We start from the raw sequence: 17,189 nt of genomic DNA on the forward strand, positions 1-17,189 counted from the left end.
CAAACTGGGTGATGGGGGGACGGGGAGAGAGACACAGAGACAGGGCAGAGGCAAAGAGAGACAAGGAAGGGGAGAGGGAGAGAGAACATGATGAATAAGAGAGAGGCTTCTTGTAAATAAGACTTTTTTAGGAAGAAAAGAAAAGTGAAGAGGAAGTGAATCGCTAGGTGTTCGTGCTTTGTCAGGTATAGTGTATTTATTTCCAGAGAGGGATTGGTTTCTTCTTCTCCATCCAAATTTTATAGAAGGAAAAGAAAACTGGAAATATTTAATAATTTTCTCATAATTGTTATTTGTAACTTGTTGGTTATATTGTACTTCCAGGAATGGGTTAGCTTCTTTTTTTCAAATTAAGAAATGCTTTAGTATATGAAACACATAGAATACTGAAGCCCCTGTACCTACCGTCCAGTGGAGGAATTAACCATTGCAGACACGTGGGAAGCCAAAGAGTTGGTGGAACTGAAAATTTCTAAAATTCTTAACATGTAAGCAGAAAAGGGAATGAGAGGCAAATAACAGCAAGTATGTTGTGTCTGAACCTGTGAGGCCATGAGGCCATGGGCCACAGAGCCACACAACCAGAGACGTGGCTGGTCTGGATTGAGATGTGCTGTTAGGGACGAATGCACACTAGGTTCACAGACTTAGTGTGACAAAAAAGTAGAATATCTCACTGATTCTTTTAGATTGAATAGACGTCAAAATGATAATATTTTGGATATATTGGGTTAAATAAATGTATTATTAAATTATTCTTGCCTATTTCTCTTTTTTATTGAAGTCTAGTTGATTTACGATATTGTGTTAGTTTCAGGTGTACAGCAAAGTGATTCCATGTTTTATGTGTATGTATACACACACACACACACACACACACACACAAACACACACACACATACTTTTTCTCAGATTCTTTTCCATTATAGGTAATTACAAGATATTGAGTATAGTCCCCTGTGCTGTACAGTAGGTCCTTGTTGCTTATCTATTTTATATATATATATATGTGTACCTGTTAATCCCAAACTCCTAATTTATCTCTCCCCCTCTTTCCCCTTGGTAACCATAAGTTTGTTTTCTATGTCTGTGGGTCTATTTTTTTTTTTTTAAGAGGTACACGGGCCTCTCACTGTTGTGGCCTCTCCCGTTGTGGAGCACAGGCTCCGGACGCGCAGGCTCAGCAGCCATGGCTCACGGGCCCAGCCGCTCCGCGGCATGTGGGATCCTCCCGGACCTGGGCACGAACCCGTGTCCCCTGCATCGGCAGGCGGACTCTCAACCACTGCACCACGAGGGGAGCCCCTGTGGGTCTATTTCTGTTTTGTATATGAGTTCATTTGTATCACATTTTAGAGTCCACATATAAGTGATATCATATGGTATTTGTCTTTCTCTGACTTACTTCACTTAGTATGATAATCTCTAGGTCCATCCATGTTGCTGCAAATGGCATTATTTCATTCTTTTTTATGGCTGAGTAATATTCCATTGTCTGTGTGTGTGTATGCATGTATATTTCAATATATACATATATATATCAATACTATACATATATTCTTAAACCAATGGTCTGTTGGACACTTGGGTTGTTTCCATGTCTCGTTGGCCTCTTTCTTTTTCCTTTTTATTGCGGCCCCTAGGAGATTTAAGATTGCATTTTGGCCCCTGTCGGCTTTCCCCTGGATGTGCTAGTTGTGGTTCTGAGTGGCCTCATGAGGGTGGAGCTGTATGACCTGGGCGGGTCCTTCATCTTTGGGCCCCATGCCCCAGGAGTCACGGGAGGTTTGTCTAGTGTGTAAGTCTCTACCCTGCGGGACCCCGTGCCTCTGGCCAAGTGCCCTTAATACACGTGAAATGCTCAGAACAGAGTCTGGCAAATACTAACCACCAAGTGTGTCTCATATTATTATTAATAGAATATTTGGTAAGATCTTCTTTGCTGTATAGACATGGATTTCATAGATCGTCCACACCCAGAATTTCAAAAGGATGAGTGTTCCAATCCGGAAATGCCTGGGCGGGTCAGAACCCCGGCCCTGGTGGCTGTCGCGTGGTAGGGGGACAGGCAGAGGACGCCCCCAGGCGTGTCTCCCGGGGAGGTGGTTGCTTTCCTGGACTGGTCAGCATGTGCAACAACCAGGTCGTGGTGTTTGCTCCAAGTGGGGTCGGGCCGTGAACTCTGAGGGCGGGAGTTCGGGGAGACCCGCCCCCCAAAACCAGCAACAGGCACCGACCCCGGTAATGCAATCGCTGCGCAGCGAGCGGGAAGGTCCGGGGGACCCGCCGGCCTGAGAGCCCCTCGGCGTGGCCCAGCCCCACCCTCGTCTGTCCTCGGGGCCCTGGGGCTGGAGCCCGGCCTCGCTCTGTCCTTGCTGTGCGGCCCACGAGGGCCCCGCGGAGGCCGTAGAGCCGGAGGGGCAGCGCCTGCCTCTGTCGCGGGAGATTGTGCGGGGACGCTCCGGAGGAGAGGCTGGGACGCACGGGGCTCCTCGTCCGCTCCTGGCGGGGATTCTGGGCAGCGCCGGTGCTCAGGGCCCCCAGGGTCTCTGGGAGGGACGCGCCCGGAGCGCGGTGGCCGTGGCTCTGGGCTCCTCAGGCCGCTGCGGCCCCGCTGGGAAGGCCAAGGCCATCAGCCCCGGAGCAGCTGCCCCTGCCGCTCAGCCGCCGGCCCTTGAGGGTCTGCCGTGGTCCTGCGCGCAGCCTCTGAGGGACCCGGGGCCCTGGGGACCTTCTGCTCTCTGCCGTGGGCGTGGTGTCTGTCTGCTGAGACACCCTTGACCCAGCTGGGCTCCGCTGTCACCAGGCATGTGCTACGCTGTCCCTGACAGCCCAGAATAGTCCCCGGGCTGGGGGCCCCTCCCCCTTCCCTCTTCTCCCACCCCACTCGTCCCCTCCCCCCTCCGCCCGTCTGTGTCATGAAGCCTTTGACGGTGAGCCGGCGATGGGGGTAGTACCTTTCTCAGCACCTAAGCTTTCGTGGCCAGCTCATCGCCGGAAACATGTCGAACGTGAACCTCGTGTTTGTGTACCTGCTACTCATTCTTCCGTATGTTCTGCGGCTTCTCGGTGGAGAGCGACCCGCAGCCCGTCCCGCCCCTCGCTGGCCTGCGTGTGCCGTGCGGGCACCTTGCGCCTGGACGGGGCGCGCGGGCGGGCATGGCCGGGGCTGCGCTCTGGGGCAGCCGAGGGTTGACCCGGAGCGCGGGCCTGGCCTGGGTTGGCATCGGCCGCTCGTTGTACACTTTGACTCTGTCTCTGCGCTCCCTTCTCCCCCGTTACCCTTGATAATCAGCTAACAGTGATGCTCTGTGTTTGCTTCAGAAGCATGACCTTCACCCCCAGAGACCTTGTTGGAATGGAGGCACTCGTCTTACTGAAGAGCAGGGGTTTGCTCCAGCCAGGGAGCGGGCGTGGCAGTGGGACTGGGGTCTGGACAGTGTCCCCTGGCCCCGCAGGTGGCGTGGGGCTCGGGCCCGAAGGGGAGCCCCGGGCGTCCGGACACCCTGTTCGTGTGCACAGCTTGCTCTCAGCCTCCACCGCGGCGAGATTAGATCTCCAAGCTCACACTTGGTTCTTGAATAACCAACTTTCAGTTAAATGTCTTCTCCGCTCGTGATGGCAGGTTTCTTACACAAGCCGATTTGAAGGAGACGTTGTCATCCTGTCCTGTGGGTCTGAGGGCCCAGGCTCCAGCCGGGCAGGCTCAGGGGTGCCAGGCGTCTGCGAGGGTGGTGGTCCCCAGGTGAGGGGCGCAGGCAAGGGCCTTGGTTTCCAGGGTCCTGGGGGCGGCTTGTCACTTCTGCTCCAGGTTTCTAAAGTTGGCCTGTGCTTTGGGTTTTCTGTATCTTTTTGGTCAGTTGCTCTCCTAGGAGTTTGTCCCGTTAGCTCTGTTTTCAAGTTGATTGCTCCAAAGCTGCTCATAATTCCCTCTTAAAAATGTCCGCAGCGTTTGCTTATACCTCCTCCTCCCTGCTCCTGATGCGGTCCATGCCATCTCTCTCTTTATCTTGATTCTCTTGCCAGAGCTCTGCCACTTGTACTGATCCGTTCAAAAAACCACCTTTGTGGTTTTCTGTATGCTTTTTATTCCATTAATTTCTACTTTCTAAGTTATTTCCTTCCTCCCTCCTGATTTACTTTCTGTTTTTCTAACTTACGTTTTAGGTCATCTGTTTTCAGCCTTCTGAAATTTTCTACCACACACTTAAGTATAACCTTTGATCCCTTTAAGAACTTTTAGCGGCAGCCTATAAGTTGTGATGTGACACATTTTTGTTACTCTTCCATCCAATAGATTTTCCAGTATCTAATTGATTTATTTTTTGATTGTTGATAACTGTTTTGAATTTCTAAGCATAATGGAATTTTCCCAAATATCTTTTTGTTGCCTTTTTTTTTGCATCGGTACATTTTGGTCAAAGAATATACTCTGATACTGATGCCTGTCTTCTGAAATTTGTTAAGACTTGTTTTATGGCCCAGCATACGGTCAGATTTTGGAAATGCTCCGTGCGTCTTTGAACAGACTGTATTCTGCAGTCGGTGAGATTAGTTTTGGTAGGTTCGTTATCATGCTGTTTAAACTGTCTATGTTAGGCCTCGGCAAACTGTAGCGCATGGGCCGAATCTGGCTCGCCACTTGCTTCTAGAAACAAATGCTTATGAGATCACATCCACACCCATTGGTTTATGTATTGTCTATGACTGTTTTGCACTGTGACTTGGTTGAGTAGTTTCAGTAGAGACCGTTTGGCCGGAAAAATCTAAAATATTTACTGTTTGGCCCCTTCCAGAAAATGTTTGCCAGCTCTTGTATCCTCGTTGACTTCTTGTATCTATCTGTTTTATCAAATACAGAGAGAGGTCAGTTAGACTCTCTAGTTATCACTGTGTGTTTGCCTATTAATTCTTGCATTTCTATCAATTTTTAAATTAAATTTTTTAAAGTTAATTAATTTTCGGCTGCATTGGGTCTTCACTGCGGTGCACGGGCTTCTCATTGTGGTGGCTTCTCTTTGTTGCGGAGCACGGGCTCCAGGCACACGGACTCAGTAGTTGTGGCTCGTGGGCTCTAGAGCGCAGGCTCAGTAGTTGTGGCGCACGCGCTTAGTTGCTCCACGGCATGTGGAATCCCAGACCAGGGATCGAACCCATGTCTCCTGCGTTGGCAGGCGGATTCTTAACTACTGCACTGCCAAGGAAGTCCATCATTTCTATTAATTTTTGCTTTATATGTTTGGGGCTGTGTTATACTAATGACACCAGTTTTAAAATTGTGGCATCTTTTTTATGAATGAAGTGTCTGTCATATGAAGTGATTGGCCATCTCTTCTAGTGTTTTTTGCCTGTACGTCTGCTTTGTCTGAAATTCATGTAGCTGAACCTTTGGGTAGTACTTGCCTTGTATACTCTTTCTATTCTTTTATTTTTAACCCTTTTGTATTTTTATGTCTTAGATGTACCTCATAAACAGCATATAATTGAAATGGTTTATTTAACTGAAGTTTGATAATCTCTTTAAAATATTCTGACAATTAAAATTTTTTTAAACTGGAGTCTTCATTTGGTTTACTTTAAAGTTAATGACATAGATTTGAGTTTAAATCTACCATCTTATATTTTACTGACTGTTTTATCTGTCCTATGTTTTTTTTTTCTTTCCTTCTCCTTTCTTGCTTTTTATTGAATTGATGATGGATCCTTTCTTTTTTCTTTGTTTCTTCCTTTTTTTTTTTCTTGACCACTACCACTAGGAAGTTATAGACTCTTTCTGTTCCTTTGATGGTTTTCCCAGAAATTACAACATTCTTACTTATCAAACGTCTAAAATTAACTAGTACTTTACCTTTCAGGGGGGATCCAAGGACTGAGATCACCCCTAACTTTCCCTTCCACCTCATGTGTTGCTGTGTATTTGATGTTTTTAACCTCACAAGCCTTTGTTGCTAGATCCTTAGTATTACTTCTGTTTTTGATTTGTAGATATATCTGCCACTTTCTTTGCTCTTTATTCTTTTCTCATCTTTGACTTTCCATCTGAGATCACTTGAAGTGTACGTGCATTAGAAATTCCTTTAGTTAGATTCTGATGGTGGCAAGCCTTCCCCACTTCTGTTTAGTTTTCCCTGCTCCTTCAGAGACGCATTTGCTGGTTGTAGAATCTGGGTTGCCAGTCGGGTCCTTTTGTCACATTGATGACAGCCTGTGCTGGCCATTGACATCCTTCGTATGCGAACAAATCATTGTCAGGCTGTCTCCCCTTTGCAGGTAATCCACCTTTTTTCTCTGGCTTCTGAGATCAAAATTAAAAGCCTTTGTGCTTCAAGAAAGTGAAAAGACAACCCACAGGATGGGAGAAAATGTTTGCAAATCACACATCTGACAAGGGGCTGGTACCAGAATGTAGAAAGAGTTCTGACAAGGCTGAGCGGTCGGTGCCTGGGTGCCAGTATGGAACGTCTCAGGAAGGGGCAACAATGGGGAAGGCCCTGCCACCTGCCGCTGGTTCTGAGCTGCGCCCTCCTGCCTCGTGCTGTCGCCCCCGCCCGGACCCCCCTCCATCCACCCGCGTGCAGGAGAGTCGCTGGTCATCTTTCCAGACGTCGCAGCCATCTCCATTCTGTGCAGCCGCAGCCTCTGCCTCTGACGTGCTGACCAGCGCTTAAAGCTGAGGTGCGGCGGTCACGTCCGCTAGCGCTGCCCACTGTGGATGAGTGAGAAATGGAGTGAAAATGCAAGATCCCGACATCCACATCTAGCCACGATGGGATGAAAGGGACCAGACCGCACATCCCACCTTAAACAAAGGAAAACAAACAGAAGTGTGTGAGGCTACCGACTTCGCACGTGCACAGCAGGGGCACCAGACGGTGACCCCACGAGAGGGTGTGAGTGGGGCACCCCCTCCCAGCTTATCGCCTGCAGCGGCCAGCTAAGCACAGGGAGGGCAGGTGGAGACGGAGGCTGGCGTTCAGGGACTCCGTGAAGGCTGGAATTTGTGGGAATACTGGAGAGGATAGGACTGCGTGACTCAGGAGTTCTAGAGAGCTGAGAACGGTACCCCCCGACTCGTTCTTAGACTGTGGTGATCTGCGCACGTGTGTGGGACGCCACCAAGGTCGGGGGAGCCTGGAAGGGGGTAGATGGAACCGTTCCCTCAGTTCACACGGACTGTGAATGACGTTGTGTTCTCACCAGCCAGGTGGAAAGACCTCACAGCTCAGAGGATGTCGGGTAGGCACCTCAGAGGCCATCGCCTCCCCCGCAGTTGCAAGCCTGCTCAGGACCCACAGAAACAAAGCTTGGGAAGGTCAAACAACTCTGAGAAAGTTAATGACACTCCCAAACAAAGCCTGACTATACTTGAGGGACCACAACAAGCTCATCCCCCGACACGCCATGTTCACAGAGTCCAGGAGCCAAGCAAAAATTACTTGTCATGCAAACAGGTGGGAAAACATAACCCAGAAGTCGAGAAAAATCAACTAGAAACAGATCCAGGTGGATCCACAACTATCCATATGGCAGAATTAGCAGAGAAGGATGCTAAAAATGTCTGTTATAAATGTGTTCCATGTGTCCAATGACACAGAGAAAATATGCACAGAATGAGGAGAAAATAGAAGATATAAAAAAGACCCAAATCTTCTAGAGAGGAAAATGCACTGGGCGGGGTTCATAGTGGGTCAGACACTCAGACCCAATATGTATCTTCAGTGTTCTTGAAGACATATCACTAGAAACTTTGTAAAATGAAACACAGGAAAAGGGCAGGGATAAAAAAACAACAGCATCAGTGGAACCATATAAAGAGGGATAACAAACATGAAATTGAATTCCAGAAAAGAGATGTGTGTGATGGAAAATATTTGAAAAAAATAATGGCTAAAATTTTGCAAATTTGATGAAAACTGACTTTCAAGAAGATCAATAAATCCCAGGCAGAAGAAACATGAAGAGAACTACACCCATGTACATCAGAATCAAATTTCTGGGAATCTTAAAGGCAGAAGATCTTAAAAGCAGCCAGAGGCAAAAACCTACACTGTACAGAGGAAACAGAGGTGAAGTCACAGTGGACTTCCTGTCAGAAGTGGTACAATTCAGAAGAGGATGGAAGGGCATCTTCAAGATACAGAAGGAAAAACAGCTTCAGCCTACAATTCTGTAGCTAACAGAGTCTCTTTCCAAAGTGAAAGCCAAATAAAGACTTTTTTAGACATTTAAAAGCTGAAAAAAGTTTATCACCAGCTGACTTGAACTCCAGAAAATATAGAGGAAGTCCTCTGGGGACAAGGAAGGTGACACTAGACAGGAATTTGGATCTGAAGGAATAAAGAGCAGCAGAAATGCAGGAAAATGTAAAAGACCTTTGTCCTCTCATTTTAAAAAGTCCTTTAGGGCTTCCCTGGTGGCGCAGTGGTTGAGAGTCCGCCTGCCGATGCAGGGGACATGGTTTCGTTCCCCCGGTCCGGGAAGATCCCATGTGCCGCGGAGCAGCTGGGCCCGTGAGCCGTGGCCGCTGAGCCTGCGCGTCCGGAGCCTGTGCTCCGCAACGGGAGAGGCCACAGCAGTGAGAGGCCCGCATACCACACACACACACACACACACACACACACACACACACACACACACACACAAAGTCCTTTAAAAGATAATTTACTGTTTAAAATAAAAGTACTAACAATATTTTATAGAGTTTATAAGTAGAAGTAAGAGGTATGGCAGTAGAAGTGGGGAAATGGAAACTAGTAAAATTTTTAAAATACATAAAATATTGTAATATTATTGGAAAGTAGACAGTGATATACTAAAGATACACATTGTAAATTCTAGGGCAACCATTAAAAAACAACAAAGAGGTATAACTAAGAAACTAATAATGGAAATAAAATGGAATCTTAAAAAAATCCCTAATCCAGAAGAAGACAGAAAAAAGGAGAAAATGAAACAAACAAATCCAGATAGGACAGACAGAACGATAATAGATTTAATCCCAACCATATCAATAATCACATCAAATATGGCCGGCCTGAAAACTCCAAATAAAAGGCATCTTGTCAGAGTGTCCAAGCAGATAGAAAAGATTAGGTAAAAGTGCTTTCCACATTAAATATAAAGACAGAGATAGGGTAAAAGTAAAGGGTTGGAGAGATAGATACCATGCCAACATGAATCACAAGATAGCCCAAGTGGATATATTAAAATCAGACACGTTATATTTCAGGACAAGAAATATTGCCAGGGAAGAGAATGTCTCATAGTGATAAAAGGGGTCGGGTCATCAAGAGAACGTAATATATGGAATATATGTGCGCTTAACGAGAGCTTCAAAATACATACTACAAAAACTGATAGAACTGGAAGGAGAATTAGACAAACCCACAATTACAGTGGGAGACTTCAACACTCCTCTTTCAACAACTGACAGAACAAATGGAAAATCAGTAAAGATAGAGAAGACTCGAACAACACCATCAATCAGCTTGACTTGACTGGTGTTGATAGAACACCCATCCAGCAACAGCAGGGCACATCTTCTTTGCAAGTACACACGGAGCTTTCACCAAGGTAGACCAAATTCTGGCCCATGAAAATAACCTCAGTAATTGAAACCATACAAAGTATTTTCTGTGATCGACAGAGAATTAAACTAGAAGTCAGTAATTGAAAGATATCTGGAAAAATCCTCAAATATTTGAAAACTCAATAAAGACACTTTTAAATAGTCCATGGTCAAAGGAAAAGTCACAAGGGAAGTTTGATAACATTATGAACTGAGTGAAAGTTAAAACATAAGGTATCAGAATTTGTGGAATGCAGGGAAAACAGTGCTTAGGCATCTGTAGCATTAAATGATCGTATTAGAACATAAAGCAGTCCTCAAATCAATGATTTAAGCTTCAACCTTAAGAAAAAGTAAACAAAGGAAAGAAATAACAAAGAGCAAAAATCAATGAGACAGAAAACAAACAGTAGAAAAATATCAATGAAACCGAAAGTCGGTTCTTTGAAAGAATCATTAAAATTGGTAAACCTCTAGTTAGACTGATCAGAAAAAAAAAAGAGAGAAGAAAAACTACCAAAATCAGAGCTGAGAGGGGAAGAGTCACTAGAGGTCCTAAGGGAATATTCTGCAATGCTGCATGCCAGGAGATGTGACAACACAGATGAGAGGGACATATTCCTGGAGCAAAAGGAATCACTAAAACGTATTCAAGTCAAAATAGACCCAAATAACCCTGAATCTATCAAAAAACGCAATTTGTATATCAAAACCTTCTAACAAGGGAAACTCTTGGCCCAGATGACATCGTTGATGAATTCTTTCAAACATTTAAGGAAGAAATAGTACCAGTTCTACACAAAGTCCTCCAGTAATTAGAGGAGGGAACACTTCTTAGCTCATTTTATGAGGCCAGCATTGCCCTGGTACCAAAACCACACAGGTATGGACCGATATCCACCATGAACAAAATCCTGCCTGAATTAGAAATTTTTAGCAAACCAAACCCACCAATATGTAAACAGTCTAGTGCACCATAACCAAGTGAGATTTATCCCAGGAATGCAAAGTTGGTTTGACATTCGAAATCAGTCATTATAATTCACTTTATTAACAGACAAAAAAGAAAACCATATGACTATCTCAGTGGTGCAAAAAAAAAAAAAAGGCATTTAATACTCATTTGTGGTTAAAAAATAAAATCTCTCAGCAAACTAGAAGTAGATGGCCTCAGTCTAATAAAGGGCATCTATGAAAAACCTACAGCTAACATCCTACATAATGGTGAAAGACTGAAGCTTTCCTTCTATATCGGGAGCAAGGCAAGGACATCTGCTCTTATTCACCACTCTTATTCAACATTATACTAGAAGAATAAGGCAAGAAAAAGAAAGAAAAGACATACAGAAGGGGAAGAAAGAAGTAAAAATATCTTTACTCACAGATGGCATGATGGCCTATGTGGAAAATCCTAAGAAATGCACAAAGTTACTAGAACCAGTAGGTGAGTTCGGTGAATTTACAGGACTCAAGGTCATTATAACAAAATGAATTTTATTTCTACATACTAGCACCGAATAGTTAAAAGCTGTAACAAAACACCATTTACAGTAGCATCAAAAATATGCAATTCTTAGGGATAAATGTAACAAAATAGTGCCGAGAGAGATTAAAGCAGACCTAAATAAATGGGGAGCTATACCATGTTAATGGACCACAGGACCCAATGTTACTAAAATGTCAATTGTACAAAAACTGTTAAATAGATTCAGTGCAATGACAATCAAAATCCTGGCGGGGGGCCGCCCTGGTGGCGCAGTGGTCGGGAGTCCGCCTGCCGATGCGGGGGACGCGGGTTCGTGCCCCGGTCCGGGAAGATCCCACATGCCGCGGAGCGGCTGCGCCCGTGAGCCATGGCCGCTGAGCCTGCGTGTCCGGAGCCTGTGCTCCGCAACGGGAGAGGCCACACAACAGTGAGAGGCCCGCGTACCACAAAAAAAAAAAAAAAAAAAATCCTGGCAAGGCTTTTTGTAGAAACTTACAAGCTTATTCTAAAATTTACATTGGAAATCTAAGGACCTAGGAGAGCTCCAGTAATTTTGAAGAGGCAAAGAAAAGAGTGCCTGGCTTTAAGACTTCCTCTACTTCTATGGTAATCTAGACGTCGTGGAACGGCACAAAGGTATACATGCAGATCATTGGAACGGAGTAGATTCCAGAAACTCGCCCACACATTTATAGTAAATTGATTTCCAACAAAAGTTTCAACATAATTCAATGGGGAAGTGATAGTATTTTCAACAGCTGGTGCCAGGACTATTGGACAGCTATGTGCAAAAACAGTGAACCTTCGCCCAACTTCATCCCATATTAAAAAATTAACTCCGAATGGTCTGGTCGCCCAGACCTAAATATGAAAGCTAAAGCTATAAGGTTTATAGAAGAAAACAAATGTTGTATTTGCATGCAGTGTAATATCATTCAGCCTTAAAAGCAAAGTTATGACACATGCTACGACATGAATGAACCTTGAGGACATTATGTTCAGTGAAATAAGCCAGACATAAAAGGACAAATACTGTGTGATCCACTTACATGAGGTCCCTGGAGGAGCCAGATTCGCAGGACAACAGTGGGGGCCCGGGCCCGGGGAGGGGATGGGAGGGAGTGTTTCATGCGGACAGAGTTTCAGTTTGGGAAGATGGAAAGTTCTGTGGATGGACCGTGGTGATGGCTCCCCAACAGTGTGAATGGACTTAACCCCACTGAGCTGGACACTGTAAAATGGTTTAGATGGGGATTTGTATGTGTATTTTACCACAGTTAAAAACAAACAAAAACAAGGACTAAAATTAGCCAGCCGGCCTGGGTTTGACTTTATCAATGGCAGACTGGGCTGGCCTGGCGGGAGCCCCTCCTGCAGGCTTAGTGGGTTTGGGAGGGAGGAAAGTGCAGGCGAGGTCGGCACAGTTGCTGTCCCGGGAACGGGAGCCTCAGCGCCCAGAGGGGCCGGGAGGCCTGGAGGCTGTTCTGCGTCTTGTCCATCCACCCAGGAGGTGGCCTACCTTCCGCTGTTCCTGCGAGCCTGCAGGCGAGGTTGAAATTGCTTCGCGGTCCGTCCTGGGGTGTGGTCTCTGCATCTCTGCGGCTTGTTCATTTATGGGCCATCTGTTGGGCCTCCTTATCAGGCGGGGGGAAGTAACAGCACTTGGAAAGGCCTGATAGGCTGTGTCCCTGGTGTTTGCTTAAGTTAGTGGACCATTCAGGTCATCGGGACCTGAAACGAGTTCATTCATAAGTGTCTGCTTCCCTGATGTGCAGGCTTTTTGATTTTAAAGTAACTGCGTGTAGTTTATTCACTGAGTATTTTTCCAGTCCTGCCTAAGTACCTTTGTGTTTGTCTTTAACTCTCAGGCCTTCAAGTTGGAAACCTCTGAGGACCCACTGACCCTGCTGACCCTGGGCCACGGTGAGTCAGGAGAGGGAGGCACCCGATGCTTGAGCCGCGTGCGTGTGTGCGTGCATGTGTGTGTATGTGCGTGCGTGCTCCCTGGAGCAGCCCTGGAGTGGGTCCTGCCCCAGTGGTCTGGACCTGACTCTGTCGGCAGACACAGAAGTCTATCGCCTTGAGAGCCGGGCTTGCTGATCCAGCTTCAGTGACATTAAAGGGACCGAGCAGGGCACAGCTGGACCATAACACATTGTTGGATTTTCTTAAAGGGGTATACACTTTAAAGTTTTCTTACAGCCAAAGGATATTTATTATAATCAGCATACACATGAAAACGTCCCGGTAAGGCGGTTCCCCTTCTGTTTGTTCCTGGAGGGATGAGTGAAGGGGCCAAGCTAAAACTGCTGCTGGGTGGAGGGCATCTCGGGAAGTGAAGAATGGGCGTCCCCCTAGCAGAGCTGGACCCAGCTTTCGTTAGCAGACCTGGAAGTCCGTGAGTCTTTTGGAGATGGACGTAGCTGTCCAGCCGAGTCGTCCAGGGCTGGACTGTGACCCGGAGGTCAGGGAGCATGTTTGCCATCAGGATGTTCTGCTCCTGTAGGTAGCTCCCCCGGGAAGCCCAGTGGTAATGGGCAGCTGTGGCAGAGAGCCCTGGTCAGGTGGCCTTGGTTCCTCCGGGGCTGAGGACAGAACCTGGCCGCAGGGTGACCGCCAGTGACCCGGCCCTCTCCCGTGCTCCCGTGTCCTGGCTTCGGGCCGTCCAGGACCTGCCTTTCAGGCTCCAAGCTGACCTCACCTTCTGCACGCAGACGCGTTCTCGGGGATCTGCCGCGTTAGGTGACTGAGTGACAGGTTCCTTTTGTATTAATCCAGCCTTGACCAGAAGGCCTCCCCCTGCCATTTCTTCTTTGGACCCAGGAGACATCTGTCACTTCAAGTGCTTTCTGCAGAGAGCGAATCCAGCCATTAGGTTTGGAAGTTTACAAGTTTCACTGCAGGATCCCAGCTCTCGGTGGGCACAGGCAGCTTCCCCTCATGTGTAATAGTTACACGGTGTTCTGATAGCGACTAGCCTAGCCGGTTAAGAACAAGCTCTGGGGATGTGAATAGGATGAATGCAAGCCGGTGTCAGTCGCATACTTTTTATATTTATAGTCATGACTTATCGAAAATAATGTTGCTTACATATATGACTGGAGCACTGCAGTTAAAATTACTTTGTTTAGTGTCTCTTCATAATTATTTTATTATGAGTGCTTATTGGATAACTGGATATATAAATATGACTACATGGCAGCTCTCAGCTACCTGTTCTCTGAGCACCTCATCTCCCAACATTCTGAATCAACAAAAGTTTATTTGCTTTTTTTGCTCATTATTGATTGAGTACACAGCTTGTGGTTTTAGCTGTTAAATTGTTGCAAGCTTCTGTTCTGTGGAAAAGAATATCAAACTACATTGTGTCCTTAAGTTGAGCTCTCCATGTATTCCTTTCCTTTTATCATCTGGCTGTGGGTGAACTATACTTGGGGCTAAAAGGATTCTCTCCCTCATAACTGCCACTGCCCAGGATGTGGCCTGCGATGGCCGCGGGGACTGTGGGTGGCACCAAGAGCCTTTGGATGTGTGAAGCATGTCGCGTCGTACATGGTAGGAATGTGTGGTCAGCACTGGTTTGTTTCTGGCGGAGAGTGACCGGGGGCCCTGGTCATCAACCAGACCTCTCCCAGAAAGACGGGATTGGGGGAGGTTGGAGATGGAAATCAGTTTGCTTTCCCTCTTTTGTGGGGACGGGACCTCAAAGTTCTTTAGCAGTTGAGGGCTGGGAAAAGGGATGGGGAGAAGAGTGGCAAGTTGGAGATGTGCTTTTCAGCTCCGGGGCAGTCAGATTTATAACCAAGCATCCAGCAAGATTAACTCAACATTTACAAAAATAAATGACTTTTCAGTTACGCATGTACGACTTACCATTTTTTAGAGGCAGGAAAGATATAACCCCTCCGCCCAAGCTAGTAATCATCAGTATTGAAATTTAAAGCAAATCATTCGTTTGTGACTTGAACTGGCACCTCTCAAAAGATGTCCAAATGTCTAATAAACATCTGAAAAGATGTGCAGCTTAATTAGTCGTCAGAGAAATGGAAGTTACAGACCACAATGTGGTTTGATGAGTGGAAGGATGAGGTGAGTGGACCAGAGTGGGGGGCAGCGGGGCTCATCCATCACTCTTTTTTTTTTTTTTAACTTTATTTTATTTTTTAAAATTTATTTATTTTACTTTTGGCTGCTTTGGGTCTTCATTGCTGCGCGCGGGCTTTCTTTGGTTGCGGCGAGCAGGGGCTACTCTTCGTTGCGGTGTGTGGGCTTCTCATTGTGGTGGCTTCTCTTGTTGGGAGCGCAGGCTCTAGGTGCACGGGCTTCAGTAGTTGTGGTGCACGGGCTCCGTAGTTGTGGCTCGTGGGCTCTAGAGTGCAGGCTCAGTAGTTATGGCTTGCGGGCTTACTTGTTCCGCAGCATGTGGGATCTTCCTGGACCAGGACTCTAACCCGTGTCTCCTGCACTGGCAGGTGGATTCTTAACCACTGCGCCACCAGGGAAGCCCCTCATCCATCAGTCTTATCATTGCTATTATGCATGTCGGCTCTGAGCTGAGCGCTTAAAAATCCCTCACTGTTCAGTTCTCTTTCTATAGTGCGGAGTGAATGTTACCTGTGTTTTTCTGATGAGGACGCAGGCTCAGGATGAGTCCTTTGCCTGTGCTCACGAGTGGTCCCCTGGGGTTCAGAGCTCTGCTGTGCCCCGAGGGCAGGTGTGTGTGGTCCTGTCCCTGCCGGCCCCTGGCACCCTGGTGGACACTTGTGCTGGTTGTCAGGTCCTGTGCCAGCCCTGCAGGATGTGCGGTTGCTGCCCAGGAGGGAGAGGCTGGGGGAGAAGCCGGGAGAGTGCTAGGGCTTGGGCTGCGCGGACCCTTGGGCTCTGGGACCTGAGAACGCCCGCCTCCAACGTGGCCTTAAGGCAGCATGCTTAGTGGCTGGCTCTGTGGCCCCCTCACTGATGAATGGTAGAACAAGCAAAACATCTCTCCTATATAGCTTATTGCAATTTGAGCTCCCACAAGTTTTCCATTAACTTTTCTTACAAGTTTAAGATGACTGGAAGGTTTTCCTTAGTCTTTCTTAGGTACTGATGCTGAAACAGTGCCTTTCCCTCCCCCGCTGTGGCCCACGTGGACTGCAGACTCAGAACTCAGTCCAGGGAGTGGGGGAAGGGGGACAGGGGGAGGGGCTGCGAGGGCGGTCGAGGTGGGAGGCCCCCGTGTGCAGCCCCCTGCATGGCCGTGTTTGAGGACGGGTTCTCTTTGCTCTAAAGGTGACACGAGGGGCTGAGCGAAGGGCTCAGACTTTGACGGGCCAAGTTGTGTCTGGAGGAGCCTGGTATCCTGCAGGGTAAGCTTTTTCCCTTAAGAAACAGTCTTAACGGTGTTCAGCGTAATTGTTTAGACTTCGTAACCACTGGAGAGACAGAAGGTTGGAGCTTTACAAGCCAGCAGGTAATTTTTTGTTAATATTTAAATTTTAATTTAAGAAGTGATATGTACTTACAAAAATTAAACACAGAACCAAATCTAATAAGTAATCAAAATTCCATTCTTTACTCCATCCCAAATCCCACCCTTTTCCCTGGAGGGAACCACTAAAAATGGTTTGTGGTTTATCCTTTCAGAGCTTGTCAAAATACACTTAAGAACACACGGGCACAGTTTCTAAAAATGTGTTTATGTGTCATGATATCCATCTGTGCAAATTAATTTTAACTTGCTTGAGGGTCTTTTACTACACATAGAGCTACCTCATTTAAAAAGACTTAGCTTCCTCTTTTATGCGTGTTCTAAAGAGCATGGCTGTATATGCGTATATGTACCCACACGCGCACACGCTTTATAAGAAGTCTGGGTGATAGTGTCAGAGCACAGTTACCTGGTTATCAGTTTCTTAGAGCCAGAGTGTGCTTTCAAGACTTGAGATGTGTTTGTGTGTCTCAGAAAGTGTCATAACTGGCACACTCCTTCTTGTATTGAGGGGCTGGGGGGAGGGGTTGGGTGAGTGCAGTGGGGACAGTCCTCTGGGAGGGTGATAGTGGGCCTCCAGGCTCTGAAGTGTCTGAGCGGCCCTGCCCAGCCCAGATGCCTGACCTGCTGGAAGGTGGACTTTGCCCCCTGCCCGTGTGGAG

The 17,189-nt window shown here is 46.8% G+C and overlaps 1 protein-coding gene across 2 annotated transcripts in view; it reads left to right on the plus strand.

Annotated features, from left to right (window-relative positions):
• The window catches only part of AGPAT3 (1-acylglycerol-3-phosphate O-acyltransferase 3), a 98,515-nt gene that overhangs the window by 14,666 nt on the left and 66,660 nt on the right, over positions 1-17,189 (plus strand). Inside the window, exons 2-3 of one of the 2 annotated variants that reach the window (XM_032629977.1) lie at positions 12,923-12,977; positions 16,329-16,405. The gene's annotated coding sequence lies outside the window, so the exon portion shown is untranslated. The remainder of the gene's footprint in view (positions 1-12,922; positions 12,978-16,328; positions 16,406-17,189) is intronic. The other variant, XM_032629976.1, reaches the window with a different exon arrangement.

The sequence above is a fragment of the Phocoena sinus genome, chromosome 4 (assembly GCF_008692025.1).
Source record: "Phocoena sinus isolate mPhoSin1 chromosome 4, mPhoSin1.pri, whole genome shotgun sequence".
NCBI classification, from domain to species: domain Eukaryota; kingdom Metazoa; phylum Chordata; class Mammalia; order Artiodactyla; family Phocoenidae; genus Phocoena; species Phocoena sinus.